This window comes from Meriones unguiculatus, chromosome 3 (genome assembly GCF_030254825.1).
Source record: "Meriones unguiculatus strain TT.TT164.6M chromosome 3, Bangor_MerUng_6.1, whole genome shotgun sequence".
Classification (NCBI taxonomy): Eukaryota; Metazoa; Chordata; class Mammalia; order Rodentia; family Muridae; genus Meriones; species Meriones unguiculatus.
This window is the reverse complement of record NC_083351.1, coordinates 168,955,606-168,973,668: the sequence shown is the minus strand read 5'-3', so window position 1 is coordinate 168,973,668 and position 18,063 is coordinate 168,955,606. Positions and strand designations below refer to the sequence as shown.

General features: G+C 42.5%; 1 long non-coding RNA gene across 3 annotated transcripts in view; it reads left to right on the top strand.

Moving 5' to 3' along the window:
• Positions 1-18,063, top strand: part of LOC132653199 (uncharacterized) — a 95,607-nt gene that overhangs the window by 40,084 nt on the left and 37,460 nt on the right. Inside the window, exon 5 of one of the 3 annotated variants that reach the window (XR_009590967.1) lies at positions 13,253-15,284. The exons of the other annotated variants lie outside the window; for them this stretch is intronic. This is a non-coding gene — a long non-coding RNA (uncharacterized LOC132653199). Of the gene's footprint in view, positions 1-13,252; positions 15,285-18,063 lie in introns of those variants that run through there. 3 annotated transcript variants of the gene reach the window in all.

Genomic DNA, 18,063 nt, shown 5'->3' with positions numbered 1-18,063 from the left:
TTATTGCAAAATGTCTCCCTTTGGAGGCCATTGGATTCCTAGAAGTCAAGACCGGCCCTGGCTGTCTTTGTCCTTATGATATGGTACCTTGCACATAATAAGCTCGGGATGAGCATGTGCTTCAATAGCCATAACAGTTATCTAAAATAGGTTTTAGATTTCAGAAGCTATACATAAATATTATCTCATTATACATGTTGCTAACTTAGGTGAGCTCTTTCTTTTACATTTGTTACATGATGTTTTTATTCCTAAAGAGGATTCGGTATTAAAAGATACCATGCACAGAGTGGAGAAAGCCTTAAACTATGAGAACTACTAGATTATATACATCTGTCAAAGTTAAGAGCACCTACAAATGCAACAAGAAAAAGACAAGTTACCACATTGAAAACAAACAAAATGTTTAAAGAGGTCATCCGCCAAACAGGATCTCCAGAGGGCCAACAAAGACATTAACAGGTACCCAAGCTCGGTCATGAGGGAAAACCAAACTAAAGCCACAGTGAGAGATCACTACACACCCACTAGTGTGAGACCTGCTGAGGACAAGGAGCAATAGGAATCCTTGCACGTTCCTTGTGGAGTGTAAATTAGCAGTTTCATTTTAGATAATACGGGCAATGTCTACATATTCTAAACATACGCCATTCTCTAGCCCAACCATCCCTTTCCTGGAGATGGTTTAAGAAATGTGAAACACCAGCTGTGGCAGCACAGACCTATCATCCCAGCATTCAGAACAGGGAGCCAGTGTAGGAAGATCACTACATTTGTGGCTGGCCTGGACTATATAGCAGGACTATTTCTCAAAATGAGTAAACGAAAAATTTCAAAGGTATGAAAAAGGCAACAGAACCATTCAACTACAAAACTAAACATGATCTCAAAGCCCAGGACACATGTTTCGAACATTCATAAACTAGAAAACTATACCATAATGAAAAGAGTAAACTTCTGATATCCATAGCCCACAGATGACTCTCAGGGACATAACATTGATTAAAAGCAGTGAGAAGCCCAGTGTGGTAGCACACACCTTTGCCACAGCACATTAACACCAGAGATTAAAGTCTAATGTCTGTGTGTCAAGGCCAGTTGAATTCCAGGCCTGCCAAGCTTATATGGTGAGACCCTGTCTAAAAAATAAATCAGAAATGAATACACATTTTATTATTACATTTATATGAATTTCAAGATGTATAAAACTAATTTGTGACAATAACAGTCAGCATATCAGTTACCTTTAGGGGAGGGCTAGCTGGGAGGGGCTTGAAATAAATCTTTGAGGGTAGTGTCAAATAGAACATCAATAGAAAGCAAACAAATACAATTCAGCATTTGTTTAGCCTTTATAATGTAAGTATCCTCTAGCCAGGCATGGGGGGGATGGACACACACCTTTAATCCCAGCATTCAGGAGGCTGAGTAAGGCAGATCTTATGAGCTCAAAGCCAGCCTGATCTACAGGAGTGATGCCATGATAGCCAGAGTCACATAGTGAGATGCTGTCTCCTAATAAATAAAAGTTGATAAAAAAAAATAAGTGACCCTCCCTCTCAGGAGGTTATCACCAGTATGAAATTCACCGACTTTTGCATTCATTTCCACGGATGAAAACTGTGAATGTGCTGTAGATCTGGAGACAATTAGTACACAAGCCAAGGACCAATTAGGTACAGTTCTTTGATGGAGAAGATGCCTGGAATAGTCTCTCCTGATAGAGTCACAAGTTGCTCCTTCATCCTTTGCCTATTCCAGCCTCTTTAGCATCACTTCTGCTCCACCAAGACATTTGGCAAAATAAGTGCTAGGAGGCACCCAACCACAGGCACACAGCTCTGGCTTTGTATCCTCTCAGATAAACATAATCTGAACAATAGGACATTGTCTGACGAGTAGGAGGACTGCTTAGTCCAATTTTCTTTTCTGACTGGTTACTGGCTTCATAAGGTTTATTTCTCCCTTAGCATTTTCTTCTTTTTCTGAGCAGATTCCACTAACTTTTGATGTTCCCTCCCATGTGACTTTACACAGAGGGTCCAAAGGTACCCCAGGGCAAGGAAACTTTTCTGAAAGTCTCTTTTCTGTAGCCAAGGGTGAGAAGGCTTGGAGGGCTTCTGGATTCTGTGTGTCCTTTAAGCTGGACTCAAGGGACCAGTTTTTCTCTTTGAGAATTGCTATATTCTTTCATTGTAGTGCTCATAAATATGTTACAATGTTTCCTTGATGCTTTTGTTGGAGTTGGAATGTGTTTAGGGTCTCATTTATTGTCTTCATCTTTTTTTCTGTTGTTACAACAGAGTTCCTGAAACTGGGTAAGTTACAAAGAAGAGAGTTTGGGGCTCACGGTTTCAGAGGTGGTGAGGTTAAGGTGGAGCAATGGTATCTGCTAGCGAGGGCCTGGATCTGCCTCAAGTTGGGGTAGAAATCAACAGTGCACACACGTGATACTGAAGAAAGATGGGGGCTTGGGCGTGCAGTACAGTTCTGTGTACTGAACTACTGGCCTTGTGCATGCTAGTCAGGGCTTTATCCTAAAGCTACACACACAGCCCCTGGCTCTATTTATAACAGCCTGCTGTTACCCTGTTAATCCATTCCAAGGAAATGAATCTAGTGTCATGAGAATGTTCATAATCCCTCTTAATCTAATCACCCTATAAAGGCCCTAACACTTAACACTACTAATTGGGTGCCAGGCCCCAGTATGAGCTTGGGCCAGGGCAAATCATATCCAAAGCATAGCACATAACTGCTTAAATCTTAAATTATATAATAATTGCATTTTTCATTTACAATCATTTCCACCATCTTTGCTCATTTTAACTCTGTTTTGATCACTGTTATTATTGGACTTTTATTCTCTTCGAGTCTCTTTCTCAGCCTCATTTATTAGTTCCTTCAATTGATATTTTGTTATGTGTTTACTCTAGACACTCACCGGTCTAGATCTGGGGGATATATTCAAGAACAGGACCAGGTTCCTGGCTTCATGGTCGGGTAGTCTAATTGAAAAATGGAAGATAGAAACATATAAGACATAGAAATTAGATCCCATGGAAAGCACCGCATGGACTGGCAGTACCGATGGATGATGTGTATCTGCAGTACATAGCAGATGATTTGTGAATGGTTAGCACTGTGGTCCATTGTGGTCTCTCCCAGAAGATAAAGCTGCTTTGGATTCTCTGCCTTTCTTCTCAGGTCTTTCAGGGTAATTGTGAATTTCTTCTTGTCTTCCACACTTCTTACCTGTTTCTCAGATCAACTACCCTTCACCCCCACCCTTCCCACGATGCGGTTTCCCAGTTTCCCAGTCCTACATGGCTCTGGACTCTTTCCTGCCTGTCTCATGTTCTTTCATAATCACTTCCAGGAGTTTCTTGAAACAGCTTAGCCCATTCATAAAGAATTTATATCAGTGCTTAAGATATATCTTTAATGTTATTCGTATGTGTTGAAAATAGCTAATTTAGAAATAATTTGTGTATGAATCAGAGAGGTATCAAACAGGCTTCCTATACCTCTGTGTACAGCATAAAAGGGTCTGAGGCTCTTCCGATCCTTCTGCCCTGAACATGCAGCCTACACTTGCCCAAATATCAATTCAATTTTACTTTTGCCTTCATATATAACCACTGTGGTGGCTATTCAAATAGAGCCAGTGAAGTGGTCACCAAGCCTGATGACCTGATTTTGATCCCTGAGACCTACATAATGGGAGGAGAGAACCAATTCCTACAAGTTGTCCTCTGACCCCCTCATGTGTGACATGGTATACATGTGTGTACATATGCATACAAACACACATAAAATAAACTAAAATGTACCCTATAAACATATATGCCCCATATATCTAAAACCCACTTTATGCTGAACAGTACACATTAAAATCTGGAATGGAAATTACTCAGAAACAAATCCGCATCCGTTTTCCATGTGACTCAAATTTTGAGCAAACTCCAGACCACCTGTTGTTTATCCCTCTCCATCCGGGATGCCACCTTCATTTCTGGGTTTCCTCCAGAGAACTCAGAGCAGGGATTTGCACATAGTCTTCCGTTAAATAAGTAAAACCAACAATGGAGTGGGTCCTAAGATTTTGATTAAACTCCACGCAAAGACTCAATTTCCAGGTTTCTGAATGAGGCCTCTGGGACCATCTGCTGTGCGTGGCCTGTGCCAGCAATCAGCATAATACCTGAGCGGTAATTACTGCTGAACGCTTCGCTGGAGGAGAAGGGAAGGGCCAGCTCTGGTAATCAAACATGCACAAATGCTTCGGAATAATTCGGTTCCGTCGCAAACAGCATTTGGAATCAATGTCAGCTTTTTAGACACTTTCGTTTTCACAATATGAGGTAGTTTTTATTAGAACAGTAAACACAAAACCGATTATCTGCACAGATTCAAAGGCCTACCGAAGGAGAACTCTACACTCTAATTAAGAACAAAGCACCTAATTGCATGAGATTGACCTTCAGAATAACCCCTTTGTTTTTGTTTCGTCTTAAAATGCTGAACAAGGGGATCGCAGAGAGTGGGGGCCCGCGGAGGAGCCGTTTGAGGCCGTAATTAATGGATCGGGTCTGGTAACTAACTGCTTCTGAGCCACACAGGTTAAGCCGGAAGGACGGCAATAGTGCTGTAATTAAGACGCTCAGCTGTTGGTTTTGCCGGCTCCTAGCTGCATTCTGTCTGTCTGCCAAGGCGTGAGGGGGAAGCTCTGTCTACATTTTGGCTTCTCTCCTGCCTCCCCGCCTTCTGATGCCAGCTTCCGGCTTAGCTTCGCCCAGACCCGGTGACGCATCGCATCTAGAGTCATCATCTGGAAACTTAAAAGAGAAGGGAGAATCTCTCGCTCCACTTCAAACCTTCTGGATCAGAACTGGCACTTTAGGGAGGTCACATGTCAATAGACGACACTGAGCTCTGGCCTAGCACTGAAAAACCTTGGCTCTCCAATTTACCTGGGGGTGAGGGGGTAGGGGAGGGGGTCATGATCATCGGTTAGTATGTGGGAATGAAAATCCCTGGCCCCTGACAGAGATTTCAACTAGGTGAGTCGGGATGGGGCCTCAGAATCTGGTTTTTCTTGTCTGTTTGCCGTTGGCCTGGTTCTGAAGCCAGGCTCAGTCCTGACCTTGGCTTTCTACACCGTTTGGTTTTAGCCCAGTTTAACCAACCTGGGGTGTTGTGCCTCAGTCTCTGCTGTGAGAATGGCTTGCGGTGCTGGCTTCAGTAAGATTTTGCGTAAGACTAAGGAAATACCAGTTGTTCACGTTTTGATGCTGCAGATGGAACTTCTAGGGATGATTAGGAGATGACACCATTGTTTGCTTGGTTCTCAACAGTCTCTCCCCTTTAGCCCAGAGACCTTCTCCTGAACTCAGATGTGGAGCCTTTTCATCAGAAGCCTCGGAACCAGTCCCTTCCCAGTTCAGCACAGGGATTTTCGTGGAGGCTATCAGGTAGCCCACAAAACCAACAATACATGTGTAGAGCAGAGCCTACAGATAGCTGGAAATTAGGACAGGTGTGTAAGTCTGTGTGGCAGTGAGCTCTCAATAGTTTCATCTGGAAGCTGCCACTGGGATGGACCCCCAGCTCTTCTCAATCTTTCCGCTACTGTTCTGAAGAGCCAAATCCCTCAGTAAAGTCACTGGAGCTGGCATGGCTAGCAGAGCTGGTCACCTTCAGTTATGATCTTCACAAATTCCATCTAGTGGAATGGATACTTTTTCAGTGTGAGTGAATGCGCTCCACTAGATGGCTGGCAGCCAACGCGCTGGTCAATGTCCACCGAGCTATGGATGGGTGGAATCTTCCCACCCAACGGTGCACTTCTGTATCATCTCAGGCCTCACTAGCAATAAGTGCCTTGTGAGCACAGAACAGTACCCAGCACATGGCAGGTTCTCTGTAAATGCTGAGTGAATGGAGGCGCAACTGTGGCAGGTAGGGCTTGACTGCTCATGGGCAGCCTTTGGAGTCAGAGCCCAACACCTATTTCCAAGTTGTCTTAACCTCGAGTGGGGACTTCTGTGCTTAGATCTCCTCATTGCAGATTCCATCTCATACAGCATACTTAGAATACTGTCTGCTTTTGGCTATGATTTTATCTATTGTGGCATAACAAATCATTCTAAAACTTAGCTATTAAGTCAAAATCTTATTTATTTGCTCATAATTCAACTTGAACAGAGATAAGGAAAAACAAGGTCTCTGCTTTCTAAGCCTAATGCTAGAGTGTCCATGAAAACTTCCTAGCGCACATGTCAGCTACATTAGCAAAGATGGCTCAGATGGCCAAAGGCTGCTTGCAAGAGCTTACCTGACGCTGAACATCTGTGGCCTTACTTTTCGTGTTAAAGTATCCTGTTACCTGGAGTCTTAGGTCCATGAGGCCTCCAGGGTGGCTAGGATGGCTTCCTTCCTTTTTCCTTTCTTTCTTTCTTTCTTTCTTTCTTTCTTTCTTTCTTTCTTTCTTTCTTCCTTCCTTCCTTCCTTCCTTCCTTCCTTCCTTCCTTTCTTTTCTTTCTTTCCTTCTTTCTTTTGTGATTTTTCAAGACAGGATTTCTATGCCTAGCCTTGGCTGTCCTGGAACTCATAGAGATCCACCTGCCTCTGCCTCCTGAGTGCTGGCACTAAAGGCATGCACCACAACTGCCTGGCTTGACTGCTTCCTTTCAACATAGCCTCTTGTGTGACCTCTTCATGAATCTCTGAGCTGTACTCTATACCATCTGGCTACTCCACATTCCCAGAGAGAAAGCTTTGAACTTTTCTCATTTTGTTGTTGTTGTTTGATTTTGTTTTGAACCCAGGGCTCTAGCGTGTTTGGTAAACACTCTACCACTGAGCTACGTTGGTGGTCTTAGATCAACTTAAAGTTTCGTTCCTGCTGAGATAAAGATTAAGCTGTGTTCTACTTGCTTCTTGATGTCAGCACACATGGCCTTGTGGGTCAGGTGATTCTCTGCTGTGTACTGTATGCAGTGTATGGTAACATCCCAGATTCTACCTGATGGCATCATGAAAATTGCTTTAGCAGCCCCTCCAACATCCCCCATTGTTTCCAAAGATTGTCAATGTTCTCAGGGTAGGGTGGGGAAGTCTTCCTTGGTTGAGGACCACCACTGGGTCAGAGCAAGTAATAGATTCAGCTCAGATTCAAGGGAGAGAATGGGCTAACTCCCAAGAAAAATGACTCACTGGAGACCTGTGAAGGTCAGTATCATCAGACCTGTGTTTCTTACCCTTCCCGTCTAAGGACTCCTGTTCATGAGCTTTTCTCACATGAGGAGCCATCTCTGGCTTTTCCTAACGGCCCCTCTTTTGAACCACCTGTCTGAGAGTCCCCCTTTGCCGTTGGCAGTGCTCCGCAGCTCTCATGCCTCTTTCCTGGCTTCCTCTTCTGTATCATCCTTGTGACCTGTCAGTTTTTTCCACTCAGGCATGTCACTGAGCTGTTCTTAGTGCTCATATCACAGCACATGACCAGGCTCTGGGGACATGATAAGGCTCCTCTGGCAGCCCCTGCACTCTGCCTGAACACATGCTGTCTTTCTAAAAGGTTCTAACCTTATCACCTCCTCCCTTCCTCTCCATTTTTTTCCCCTTCTCTTAGAGATTCAGTTCTTGGGCCCCTCTTCTAGGAAACTTTCCAGGAAGGCCACTTTCCAATTTGATATAACGGTTTCTTGAGGGAGGAGACCATTTCATTTCATCTCATCTCCATGTTCCCACGGCAGTGTCTACTGTGTGAAAGAGCAATAGAGAAATGTTTCAAAGCAGACTTTAAAACTTGAGGAGAAACTGATAAGAACAGGAGTGAGTCACGATACGACCTAGACGGCAGATTGTAGAGGAAGAGCCTCTGGGCCGGGGTTGCTAGCTAAGAAGCTGCACCCTGGAGTTGAGTGAGGCTTGGGGAGTGGTGGTGATGTGTGGTTAGATTTTGGGGGTCAAGGTAAGGGCACCGTGTTTCAGATGGTGAGATGAGGAGCCTCTAGAGGAGTTTCAGAGGAGAGAAATGACTGACATTGACTGCTGTTCTTGGGACTGTCTGTTTCCACAGTCACAAGGCTGGCGGGGAAGAAGCAGCTGGAGTAGTCAGGAAGCTAATGCAGCATGGAAGATGGCAACCTTTTCTGGCAAAGCCAATGGGACAAATAGGAGTTGAGGTCAGGGGGATCACCCCAAGGCTCGAGAACAACAATGGGAGGGCTATGTTCTGACAGAGAGATGCTTCCTGGGTAAGGAAATGAAAAGCTTAATATTGCTGTGGTAAGTTTGAGACTCTTGTTGCATATTCAGTTAGTTGTGTCCTAGACAGTTGAGTAGATGAGTATAAACTGCAGGGGAGCTACATAAACTAGACATATGAATATGGAAGTGATTAGTTCCATCACATAAGCTGAAGCAAATTTTTGTGATTAAGGCTTATAACTGAATACAATGGGTAAATGCAACAGAAGTTTATTTCTCACTGTTCAACAGTCTGAGAAAATTCCAAGTCATTAGCAAACTGTGACTGGGTTTTTCATTTTGGAGAGAGTTGGGGAGAAAAACCTGATATAAACAGTTCAATGGAAAGTGATAAGAGAAAGAAATAAAATTGGATATTGTGTGTGAACAGTCCGTTTAAGGGCTTCTAGTTACAAAAGAAGATTCAAGAGCTCGGGTGGTAGCTTGAGGAAGAGGTAGGTTTGAGGCATTTCTGTTGGTAGTTATTTATTTACCACTCTGGGAATCTACCCAGAGCCCCAGGCATGCTCAGGAAGTTCTGTGGTGCTGAGCTATAGCCTCAGCCCCTGGGACTAATTTTTAAAGTTTTTTTTTAATAGAAAAAAATTGGAATATTTTAATGTTAATAGAGAGAGAGGGGAAAAGATGGGGGATGCAGGGAGGTGGGGGGGTTTCAAGAGCCTATTTTGAGTATGTAGAGGAAATGCCAAACAGTGAGAGGCTTTAGGTAGGAGCGGGGTGGCTTCTTATCCTTTATGGCGGCGGACTAGCTGATTATGCTGCACAGACACAGGTAGGGTGAGTATCAATTTAAGTTTGCCTCAGACTGAGGATTTTTTGGATCACAGAACTGTCAGTGTCCCCTGTGGGACAATTCTAATTACAAGGAATGGCTGGACACCCTAGAGAGAACAAAATGCACAAAAGATGTCTTAGTTGTTGCTTTAAGCACTGCCAGATTAAAAACAATCCAGAATTTCTCAATGAATTCTCCACAATACGGAGCATTTACACAGTCTGAACCTCAGTGTTGTGCAATGTGTTGGAAATTGCAACGTGTAAAGTGTAGATCTTAGGTTGGAAGTGCAACTCAATACCACTGAGTGTGTGATGTGTGTGGTCTCCAGGACTTCCCTTCCTCATACAACCAACCAACCAGACAAACAAGTGAACACAATCAAGCTGGAGTTCTTGCTCTAAAAAGAGAGGTATGAACACAACTACATACAAGACAAGCTATGTGTGATATGATGTATGTAAGCCATCTAAGTCATATTCCACATTGTTCAGGATATGCCATCTATAGATAACATTTAGTAAGAGCAGCAAGAAGCAGTCCCTGAAGGGTTACTGTCCCACAGCACCAACACGTCAGTTATCTTTTTCCATCATTACAACAACCCGTTTTAGGTGCCGTGGTTGTTATCTCCACTTCACAATTGAGGGGGAGGGGGAATTTCAGTGGGTTTTCTTTAGCTCACACAGGGATTGGTAGAAAAGTCCTTGAACCTGGGTTGATTCCATAGTCTAAGCATTCAGACTCCTAGATATTGCTACAATGGACGGGAATAAATGAGTAATGCAAACGGGTACAATACAGGGTTAGAAGAAAGGTTTAGGATAAGTTTTGGTTGAGACATCCAAAGAAGACTTTAGAAGGAAAGGAAACATCATCAAATGGAGCCTGAAGGTGGTGACAATGTCACTAAGCAGAGGAGAGGGAGCAGGTTAGGTACAAGATCCATTAAACCAATGTTTCTCAACCTGTGGGTCATGGCTCCATTGGGGGTCCAAATGACCCTTTTATAGGGGTCACCTAAGACCACCTGCATATCATTTATACTATGATTCATAACAGTAGAAAAATTACAGTTATGAAGTAGCAATGAAGGCAATTTTATGGTTGGGGGTCACCACAACATGAGGAACTGTATTAAGGGGTCACAGCATTCGGGAGGTTGAGAACCACTGCATTAAACTAACTCTTGGTCTCTTTCCTTTCTCCTTTTGGATTGCCAGGTCAGCTTGGCTTTCCTTCCTTTGCCTTTGTATCAGTTCTGGGAGCTGAAAGTCCTGATTCTAGCAGATCCATGTATTTGGCCTTTGCTGAGGGCCTCCTGGCAGATGACAGGAAATCAGAGTGAGAAGGGAAGACAAAGAGACTAAGGAAGTGCTGGTCTTGTTCTGTCATAACAACCTATGTCATGGGAACTGATTATATACTCCCATGAGGACAATTCAAATTCTGTCCAGAACAGTGTCCCCAGTAACCCTATCTGCTGCTCTAGGATTTATCCCTTAAGAACTCTACCACCTCTTACTACATTATAACAAGGACCAAACTTCCATTGCATGGATCCTTGTGGGACACAAGCAAACCATCCTGAAACACAGGCAATGTCCAGGAAAGATGTTTAGTGTTTTAGGATGGAATCACAAAGGGACAATTGACTTTCTTGCATGCTGATTTTTCTCTAGATCCCTAATATGGACAGTAGAATCCTACCAGTCTTCAGTGAAATGAATGAATGAACTTATGACTTAAACATTTCACTTTAATGAATAACAAATGTTCAGAAAAGTTCATAAACAGCAAGTATCTTTGTTCAGTGAACACCTCTGTCTGTCTGACATTCTTCAGATTAAGAAATACAGTGTTCCAGCACCCCAGGAGCTCTCTCATGCTGAATCCAGGTTTGTTGTTGGCAGGGCTGTGAATTGAACCAGGGCTTTGTGCCTGCTAAGCGAATGCTCTGCCACTGAGCTACATTCCTATTTCTATCTGTTGGGGTGCTATGTATACAAATGCTAATTACTGGTCCCCAAGATCTGGTTGCAGTCCAGATCAGTATATTCTGGAGTACACAGGGCAATGTTATGTGAACTTTACCACCCAGTTGATTGGTTAATAAGGTTGCTGACAGCCAATTACTGGGCAGCATAGTGACAGGCAGAAGTTCTGTTTGGGCTTGGGGTCAGAGGTAGAGACCACAAGGCCAGCAGCAGCAGGAGGAGGAGGCAGCAAGAACAGAGGAAGATAGAAGATGGAGAGAAAGGATATGGTTTGATGGAGGTGATCCAGCACAAACAGGACTCGTATTGGCCAGTAACTTGGGGAATTCATCTGGGAGGTATAGCCAGACTAGTGTACCTGCCCAGGTATTGTTCTTAAGCCTTGTTCAAATAAATCAATAGGTTTCTGTTTCAATTATTGAGGAACTAGGTGGTCACAGTAGAGCCCTATAGATTTAATAAATATTCTACAACACTGTTATGCTGTGTTCTAATCAATGCCACCAGTCCTTGTCAAGTCGATGCCTAACTTCTCTAATGAAGAATGAATTCTATTTTTTGAACATCATGCAAGCAAAATCCTACATTCTGTTCTTTGTATCTAGATTCTTTTGTTTAGTATAGTATTTGTGAGTTTCATCAGTATTATCAGATATAGCTGAGGGCTTTATGTTCTGACTCACGTATTTCAACATTCCTTTAAAATCTTCTTTGTAATGTCAGTGGTGCATGCCTTTAATCCCAGCACTTAAGAGGCAGAGACAGGTGGATCTCTTAGAGTCCAAGGGCAGCCTTGTCTAATCATGTTCCAGGTCAAATAGGGCTACATAGTGAGACCCTGCCTCAGTGAAAAACAAAGCAGAACACCCGAATAAAAATATGTTCTGTTAAAATACTTTCACTATGTGTGTGTGGTTTTTTGTTTGTTTGTTTTGTTTTGTTTTCCTGTAGTTCACTTTGGGCATTGGGTAGAAAATCAGAGCTTCACAGGTACTTCAGCAAGCATTACTATTAAGCTACAGCACAGGCCTATTTTACTGTTGATACAAACATGTGTTTCCAATTTGGAGAAATTAATAACAGTGTTATATGGATGAACATTCTCTTCCTCCTCCTCCTCCACCTCCTCCTTTTCCCTCACCCCTCCCCTCCTCCTCCCCCTTCCCCTCCTTCTTTTCCTCCTATCCTTAGGATCTTTCTGTGTGATGTAATCTAGCTTGGAACTCATGAACTTTCTGCCTCAGAGTCTCAAGTACTGACATTAGAGTCATGTGCCATCATGTCGAGCAACATGAACATTGTCGGCCATGCTTTCTATCACTTTCTTCTAGGCATAAAGCTGTACATACATTTAAAGATATGCAAGACTTTATTCTCTTCCTTTTAGTGAATTTCTGTCCTAACACCTTGCTGGCCCTTCAGTGCCATCTCACACTTACAGATGAGCTTATTGCACCAAAGCAGCCACTTGTTAGTGATCTTGCTTATTGAGGGGTCCTGAACCTTTCGATGTGTGGCTTCCCAATGTAGACTGTTGAGATGACGGTCAGTTACCACACGTGGGCAATTCAGTGAAGATCAAGTGAAAGCAGACCTGAACTCTTCCTGGGTAGCCCTGCTCCAAAGCTGTAAACACAGCCAGTTCTCACTGCTGCTCTTTCCCCTTACAAAGTTCTTGTAGATGATAGGTACTGGCCAAGAGGGCTTTGTTGATCACTGTGCAGAACATGGTTTGATTCTTGCTTTGGTTCACTTTTTGAAGATTATTTGTGTGTGTGTGTGTGTGTGTGTGTGTGTGTGTAAAATACCATGTGTGTTAGTACCCATGCAGGCCAGAGTTACAGGTGCTTGTGAGCCACCCAAAGTGAGGGCTTGGAATTGAACTCAAGTCCTCTGGAAAAGCAAATGCTTTTAAGCCCTGAGACATCTCTTTGGCTCCCATTTTTGTTTTGCTTTTGAGGCAAGATCTCGATTTATATAGGCCAAGCTAGCCCGAAATTTGTGAAACCTTCAGGTTGGCCTCCTGGGTGCTAGGATTGCAGCATTCATCTATACTTTTTCCTAGGACATAATTCTGTTCTACTTGGTAGGTTAGCCATAAGCCAGGCAAAATGTTGAACATTTTGAAGTGAGGCTAGTGTGCAAAGTTAATATTTCAATTCACTTCTTTCTTTTCTTTGTTTGTGTTTCTTTCTTCCTCTTTCAGTGGAAAGAATCAGTGTTGAAAAACTTTTACTCAAGCTTGGACCCCTTGGCTCTGAGACTCTAATTTTATGAAATCTAAATCCACATCGGATATTTTTAGTAGGTATTTCACAACCAAATTGAGACGTGCTATGCGTATAAAGGATGCAGCGAAAATGTCTTAAAAGAGTTCAGGATGGGACGAGCTGGTGATGCGGCTCATCAATGAAGAGAATTCACAGTCTTGCGGAGGACCTGCGTTCAGTTTCCAGTGCCCACGCTGGGTGGCACACAACTGCCTATGAATTCCAGCCCCAGGGGGATCTGGTGCCCTCTCCTGGCCTCTGCGAGCACCTGCACACACATGCCGTATGCTCACACAAGCACACACACATACAGGTATATAAAAATAATGAAAATGATTTATTTTATTGAAAGAAAGCCAGGTAAGAATGTGTAATACATGCATTGCACGTCCTTGTGTACATGGCTGTGGTCAGGAAAGAGGATGAATGTGTTAGAGGAGAATGAGAGTAAGTTGTTGGGCCGAGTCTAACCAGATGCAGCTAAGCTCTGTCACTTAAATAGAAACTGTTAGCCAACTGTTTTACCAAACTGTTGGTTTCCCCTTATGTAAATTGGAGATACGGATACTGTGGGATGCCCTGCCAAGATTGATTGGGTCCTGTTTACCCTTTTTGCTCTCCTATGTTATCGGCTTTGCTGTCCCCTACCTGTTGCTCCCTGTGGGTCAGCCTTGATGCAGCTGCTGCTGCATGAGGGCAGAGAGAGTGATTACAGTGCACAGGATGAGAGCCCAGGAAAATGGTAGAAAGCTTTAATGTATAATTCACACCCAGGACACCCCTGGGACATCCAGCTCGAGCAGAAACTTCATCTGGAAACCAGCTCCCCTGCATCTGCTTTTCCACTTCTTCCCTTTGAGTCTAAGACTCAGCGTCTGACGACTGGTGGGAAATAACTGCCTCCGCCAAGTTTTCAGAGATTCAGTGAAAAGTGCCTGCGACTGGCATCTCCTCACCTGCTCTTACCTACGTGCCGTCCAATGGGGTTGCACTGCACCACCAGGGAGACGAGAGTTGCCAATTATTTTCTATTCTTGGACAGTGCATTTATGCTAAGACATAAATATGCCAAATCCACCCCCGCCCCCCGCATCTCTTCTTTCTCTCGCACCTTTTCATCACCTTAGAAGTAAGAATGCAGGAAGAGCTTGTTGGTGAGTTTGTAGGACATTAGGCGACAGTGAAGGTGCTGATGAGCAGCTGCTGGTGCCTGTTTCTGGGAACTCTTTCTGAGCATGGTGTTTGGCAGACGACAGGGATCATTAAATGCATTGATGGTACCACTTCGAAGGAGTGTTAATGGCTTCACAGCTAAACAGGACTTTCAGTTAAAGCTTAGTTCGTTGACTCAAATAGGGAACCCAAGTGCACACACACGTCTTCTCACTGTATAAGGAATATAAATGCAAATGCACTGTATAAAGAATATATTTTTTATACGTTCAGTTAATTCTTTGGTTTTTGTGTGTGTGTGTTTTGTAAATTTTGTTTGTTTGTTTTTAAAATGCAATTTGGCTATATAATTCAGACTAACCTCAAACTCTGATCCTCCTGCCTTAGCCTTTGGAGAGTTGTATCTTTATAGGTATCTGCTTCCATTCCAGGAATTCACTCATTTTCCTTCATTTAAATCATATTTATTTTTAACCGCTGCATAAAAACGAACATTTTACATATCAATGGCATAAAATGTGACATTTTCATATGGTTGTACATTGTGTAATATAAATCAGGTTAAATACTTTTCTTCAGCGTTAATCATTTCTTGTGGAACTTTCATTGCTTTCCTGAAACACTATCAGGTTAATTAACACAGGCTGGTCTTGAACTCACAAGTCTCCTGGCTCAGCTTCCTCTTGCTGGGGTGACAGCATTGTGCCACCACATAGAACATTGAGATTTTTGAAATGTACTGCTTTGGACAAATTTTGATTAATACTAATTATTACTATTTCTGAAATTGTTATATGGCAGACATGAGACTAAGATGACCACTGATACTCTTTCACTTAATCCCAGTTTAAATATTACCTCTTTCATGAAGATTGGCCTGGTCTCCTTCAATCCCTTCATTAAGGCTTTTACTCCTGATTGAACTTTTTATTTGCCATTTGTGTTTATGGATCACTCTCCAATCCTTTCCCCAAATAGATTGTTTATTCGAATATCAAGCGTCTTTTTCTGTCCTGCATTTTGCTATAGCCATTTAATACCATAACCATAGTCCCTTGAAAAGTGGCACACAGAAAACACACAATATATATTTATCAAATCACAAAATGAATGAAAAACAGCATAGATGAAACCTCTAAATTTCCCCAAAGACTAAAAGGTTAAAATTACAAAGCTGGTATGGCAGGTGGCAAAATCTTTATGCAATATTGTCTTTGCTTTATGTGGGCTGTAGAAGGAACACATAGCTCACCTATAAAGAAATCACTCCCCACTCAACAAACATTTGCTAAGCTTTGCTAAGCCCGGCCTTAAGCACCAGGAACACAGAAGCAGACAATACAAACACAAACCAGCCAGCGTGGAGGGGTTCTGTCTAGACTTGACTGCAGAAGACAGACATCCTAGGTATAAATGAGTACGCACTTTAAAAAAGATGCACAGAGATAGAAATGGTAGCAATGTCGACTACCAAGTCCAGGGAGTCAAGGGAGGTTTCCGAGGCTTGTTCTCTGAAGGAAGCCTGCTCCAGGCCAGGGGAATACAATACAAAAGTTGTCAGGGTAAGAACAGGAAGGGCCGGCGATAAACAGAATAGCCTTGAAGTTTTTTTTTTTTTTTTTTAATAAAAGTAACCATTGAGTACAGCCAAGAATGCTGAGTCTTCACAGAGTCCATTGATGGTATGAGGCGGGAGTGAAGGGAATGCAAGAGTCACACTCACAAAGACTCTGACATAGCATTTTGACTGTGGAGGCTGCAAAACTGGACTCAGTGCCACAAGAGAAGAGCATCAAGTTCCCCATTCTTTTTTTATCTGTTTATGGTTATATTTTTTGAGACCAGATCTTGATGTGGAAATTTTGTTGGTTTTGAGAGGGCAATTCTCCGGTCTCACCCTCCTGAAGGCTGGGAGAACTCTTCAGTTCTTTATTTTTTCTTCATATTTTTCTTTAGTGAGCATGTGTGTATGTGTGTGTGGGGGGGTGCTTGGTGGATAGGGGGAGGTGTCTGTGCCATCACACACATGTGGAGGTCATGGAACACTTTGTTGGAGTCAGTGCTCTCCTAACACAGAGGTCCCAAGGACTGAGTTTAGGTTGTCAGGCTTGATGTCAGACTTTATTTCCTGCTAAGCCATCACGCTGGCCCTCTCTTCTTAGTTGCACTATTTTTTTTTAAGTAGCTATCACATTTCCTATGGATATATGCATACACATATATTACATAAACCCATAAAATATCACCTTCTTGGCTTTTTCTCATCCATCTAATATCCCGCTCTTCTCCTTCATTAGTTTTTTTTTTTTTTTTGGTATGTGTGTGTCCTTTCAAAATTGTCTCATACAAGTAAATAAGTAATTGTCTTGCCAACCTTTTCCTGTACAGGATAGCATTCTTTCCACACCACTGCATACTTAACAACTAATCTTTGAAACATTTCCACACCAACTCCTAAGCACTTCCTCGTGTTCTGACAGCTGCCTGGTGTTCATATGGATGCATCATAATTGATTTAACTAGTGTCTTATTGGCACATTTCTGGAATATGTCCAGTCTTTGGTAAATGAATATCTATAGACATGTTATCTTGTAATGGTGTGAATATATTTATAGTTTTCAAAGTTATTATCAAATTTCTTTCAATAGGGTTTTATGAAATTATTCCCAAGGGATTATATGTGTGTGTGTGTATGTGTATGTATGTATATATCCAGAAAATTAAAAAAAGAGAAATTTGAATCACTGTTTTAGTAACCATATTACTATTCTTATTCATTTTCCAAAAATATGCTGGCTAAAACTAAAACCTATGTCTTTAAAACTTTCCATGTCTAGGTTTTAGACATGGAAAGCTGCATTGTGTGTTTGGAACAAATCTAGATGTGATATTTTTGAGTCCTGCAGCTTATGGGATCTGAGAAGCCTTCTTTCAGGAAAGTAAAATAAAATTGAAGAAATAAAAATTGGCAGTATAGAAGCTTGGAAGCGCCCCATATGAGCGAGGCATCCTATAATGCAAGCTTCATTAGCCTCGTGGCAAGCCTGCTCTGTGGAGGGCTCACATATACACCTGTGGGGGAGAGCAATTACTTGTCCTTATCTATTAGAACCATCTTTAAACACCGTGGGCTGCTGTCCCTAGCTATGTGTTCATGAGATATAGGTCCGTAGTCTCTATTGCTGGCAGCTGCTGAAGGTGGTAATATTACTTATATTTGCATATCTCCCCAAATGGGCTCATTCTGTTTATGTAACATCCTTCATCTTAGAAACTACAAATACCTTATAGAGACTTCTTGTCCATTAGCAATATGAGCATGATATGGAAGAAATTGTATCATAAAGATAAATTCACGGGAAGAATCCAAGGGACCTCTGCCAATCTCATTAATTTGGTAATATGCATAAACATTCCAGCTGGTGAGCGTGTGGGGTGGGAAATGACTTTCGTACATGAAGCTGGAAGAAAATAAGCTGCTGGATTTCCTTTAACGATCTGCAGTCGGCAGCTGCTGGTTTGTCTGCTCAGAGGTTTTGCTGCCATCCTGCAGAGAGTCACTGCATGGTTGCT